Source organism: Otolemur garnettii, unplaced genomic scaffold (genome assembly GCF_000181295.1).
Source record: "Otolemur garnettii isolate 467f Iridium unplaced genomic scaffold, OtoGar3 scaffold00260, whole genome shotgun sequence".
In the NCBI taxonomy this organism is placed as follows: Eukaryota; Metazoa; Chordata; class Mammalia; order Primates; family Galagidae; genus Otolemur; species Otolemur garnettii.
Genome location: NW_003852655.1, coordinates 622,380 through 627,050, shown reverse-complemented (window position 1 = coordinate 627,050; position 4,671 = coordinate 622,380).

The window sequence follows — 4,671 nt, the reverse complement described above, 5'->3', positions numbered from 1 at the left end:
CCGGCCAAACTGCAAGAAAAAAATAGCTGGGCGTTTGGTAGGCTCCTATAGTCCTAGCTACTTGGGAGGCTGAGGCAAGAGAATCCCATAAGTCCAGGAGTTGGAGGTTACAACTCCAACAGTACTCTACTGAGGGTGACAGTAACACTCTGTCTCTAAAAAAAATAAAAAATAAGAAGAGTCAATTCAACAAGAAGATATAATTACTATAGACATACATATACCAAGCAACAAAACCTCTGAATACATGAAGCAAACGTTGGCAGAATTAAGAGGTAGATGGTTCTATAGTAATAGTTGGAGACTTCAATTCCATATGTTCCATAATGGATAGAACAACCAGACAGAAGGTCAATAAGAAAATAGAGGAACTGAATAAGACATTTGAGGTCTGACAATTAAGTTCATGAACTCATCCTAGAAAAAGGACTGCCTCTTGAGGTGCTACATACCTCATTGTTGAATATCACTACCATCATCTTTGAAGTACTGACCTTGGGAAGGTATACACTGATGCCAGTGTCTAGCCCACCCTTCAAAGCAATTTTAGAACTCTTTTTCTGGAATGGCCATCAGAGCTGTTGTCATATTAGCCTTGATGTTCTGAATGTCATCAAGATGTTTTCTTTCATGGAAAAGCAAATATTCAATGTACTTGATACTAATATGAAGCCAGAGTAGACAATCTAATACCTCCCCACATAGGAGTAAAACTCAATTCAATTTAAGTTGGGGGGATGAAGGGATTGGTGTGCTCCCATTTAATGGGCACAATGTAGGGGTGTATGGCACACCTTTTGGGTGGGACACAACTACAAAATGGACTCTACCTAACAAATTCAAATACTGTGATCTAGTTGTTTGTGCCCTCACATTAACCTGAAATTATTAAAAAAAAAAAAAAAAAAAGGACGGAAGAAAATACAGATATGAATGAAGCTGGAAAAAAGTCTTCTTTCAATATTTCCTTTATCTCCAGGTAAAGAAAAATGTCACTGGGCCTCAGATCAGATGAGTAGGGAGGGTGTCCCAACACATTTATTTGTGTACTGACTAAAAGTTCCCTCACAGGTGGTGCCGTGTGAGCTGGTGCATTGTTGTGATTCAAGAGCCCTAAGTTGCTAGGCAAGATTTTCAGTTAAGCTTTCCCTAACTGTTTTTCTTTTGATGTTTACTTGGTCTGCTATGCTTCTCACAGTCAGCCAATGATTTTGATACATAATTCGATGAATTTTTGCAATGTTTTCATCAGTTCTGCTCAGTACTGGCAGCCCTGACCTCTCTTCATCAGTGACACTGTGTTTACCCTCAGAAAAGCGTTGAATCCATCTGTACGCTGCCATTTTCTTCATGGCATTATCCACATAAGCTCGGACTAACAGTTCCCTGACTTCACTACAGACTTGCCAAGTTTATTATGAAGTTTATGAATGTTTGTTATTCTAATTCAGGCTCCAGCAGTCTTATGACAAGACGCAAGAACACACAACAACAATAATGAACACCGCTCAGCGGATACCCTACACATCAGCAGGAACACAGTGGGAGACGCTGTAAGTGCATGGTGGCAAGTTCACAGACTTAATTATCAGACCTCATAACAGACCACTCCTCCTATCAACAGCAGAATATGCATTTTTCTTAAGTGCACATAGAACATTCTCAGGGATAAATGATATTATTAGGATCCAAAAAAAAAGTCACAGTAAGTTTTAAAAGATCAAAATTGTACAAGGTATTTTTTTCCAACCACAAAGCAATGAAGGCATAATTAGTCATAGAAGAAAAATGAAAATCTACAAATATATGGAAATTAAAGATCACATTCTTTTTTAATTTATTTTTTTTGACATTTTATTTTGATGGTCATTTGAAAACAAAGTTAAAGACTGTCTGGGAAAAAATGCACAGAATACATTCATTAAATAAGTAGGACAATTAAATCACAATAGGGACATGTGTTCTCTTCTGCGACTCTGGAAATAACCTCTCTGGTCCTGAAGGTTCTCGTACTTCCAAATGGAGAAATAATTATGACAATTAAAGCTGCCTCTTAATAATGTAAGTCTACGGCAGCAACCAAGTTTTTCTGTTTTTTCCAGTAAGTCAGTTTCTATCTTCAAACTGTGCCTTGTTTTCTAAAAGATAAGATGCTAGACATTTGGTGGGATTGGTGGTCTTTCACAAGCACAGAAAGCAGGTCCTTGTAGTCAGATGGGCACAACAGTCTGATCTGGGAGGACATGAGCTGACAAAGACTGCAGATCCAGCCCATTTTGATAACTTTTCTGCATTAATCTTCTCATTCCTCCCATGCTCTCAGCATTGTCTGTAAGACCGTACTCAGAGTGAGGATTTTCTGCAACATGCATCTATGGCTCCAGCATCTGCTCTGGTTCCATGGCAGAACCCCCAGGTCACCATCCCTCAGACACTAGCCCAGGCCCAAGCCATCAGAGCCCTTCTCATCACCACCAACTTCCCACAAGATCACACTCCTGAACAACTAACAGGTCAAAGAAGAAATCACAGTGAGAGTTATACCAGACTTAATACTAAAAGCAAACAAAACCCAATACACTGAAATGTATGGGATTACAGCATAAACAAAGGCAATGACAGGAGGGAAATTTGTGGCTGTGAATGCCCACATCAAAACAGAAGAACTATCTCAAATCAAGTCTGACTGCACACTTTGAGGAACTGGAAGAAGAGGGGGAAAATTAAACCCAAAGCTAGCAAAAGGGAAGAAATATTATGGGTACAGTAGAGACAAATACAATAGAGAATGTTAAAAATTGAAACTAACTAAACTGAAAGTTGATTCTTGGAAAAAGATCAATAAAATTGATGAATATTTGGCCAGATTACTAAAATCAGAAACAAAAGGGATCTTACTACTAATTTTACAGAAACAAAAATGATCATAAGAGAATACTATGAACAATTATTTGCCAACAAATTTGATACCTTGGAATAAATACACAAATTCCTAAAAACCACACAACCTAACAAAACTGACTCATAAAGAAACAGACAAACTAAATAAATACAGAGCCACGCAGGACAGTGAGCTGATGATCAAAACTTCCCCAGCAAAGACATCCCAGGACCTGATATATTTACTGGTAAAGAATTAAGACCAATATTTCTCAAATTCTTCAGAAAAACTGAAAAAGGAGTGCTTCTTAACTCATTCTACAAAGGCAGCGTTATCCTGACACCAAAGCCAGATAAACACTACATAAGGAATGGTAACTAGAAACCAATATCCCTTATAAATACTAATACAAAAAAACCTCAGCGAAATACTGCTGAAGTATTGGGTGGTACTTGTGGCTCAGTGGGTAGGGTGCCAGCCCCATTTACCAAGGGTGGTGGGTTCAAACCCAGCCCTGGCCAAACTGCAACAAAAAAAATAGCTGGGCGTTGTGGCAGGTGCCTGTAGTCCCAGCTACTCGGAAGGCTGACACAAGAGAATCACCTAAGCCCAGGAGTTGGAGGTTGCTGTGAGCTGTGACATCATGGCTCTACCGAAGGTGATGGGGTAAGACTCTGTCTCTACAAAAAAAAGAAGAAGAAAGAAAGAAAGAAATACTGCTGAACTGTCAGCAGCATATATTTTTATTTTTTTCTATTTTCTTTCTTTTTTAAATTAAATCATAGCTGTGTACATTAATGCAATCAAGGGGTACAATGTGCTGGTTTTACATACAATTTGAAATGCTTTAATCAAACTGGTCGACATAGCCTTCATGGCATTTTCTTAGTTATTGTGTTAAGACATTTATATTCTATACCTAGTATATTTCACATGTACCCTAGTAAATTTCACTGCTGTGTCAGCAGCATATTAAAAGGATTATACACCATGATCAACTAGGTTTTATTCCTGGGATGCCAGGGTGGTTTAAGACACAGAAAAAAACAATTGGTGAAATATACCATATTAACAGAATGAAGAAAAAAAAAGCCATGATTGGCATTTGTCAAAATTCAACACCCTTTCATGATTTTAAAAAAAGGTTGGGTGGTGCCTGTGGCTCAAGGAGTAGAGTGCTGGCCCCATATGCCAGGGCTGGTGAGTTCAAACCCAGCCCTGGCCAAAAACTGCAAGAAAAAAAGAAAGTAAATAAACTAAGAATAGGAGACCGCTACTACTTTTCAACATGTGTTCACACATGAAAAACCCACAGCTAACCTTATACTGAAAACCTTTCCTCTAAGATCAGAACAAGTCAATGATGCTTTTACCAAGCATGATTCACCACTTTTATTCAGTGTAGTGTTAGAAGTTCTAGCCAAAGCAATAAGGCAAGAAAAAGAAATAAAAGACACCCAAATTACAAAGGATGAAGTATCATAGATAACATTATCTTATATATAGACGTATAATTTCACCAAAGAACTCTTAAAGCTAATTAAAGCATTCAGATACTACCATAAACTAGCAATAAATAATCAGAAAAGAAAATTCAGGAAAGAATTCCATTTACATAGCATCAAAAAGAATAAAATACTTAGAAATAAACTTAACGAAGGAGACAAAAACTGAAAAGTACAAAATATTGCTAAAAAAAAAAAAGTAAATGTTCATGTGTCTGAAGACTTGATAAGGTAACAATATTACCCAGAGGTATCTAGAGATTCCATGAAATCTCCCTAAAATCC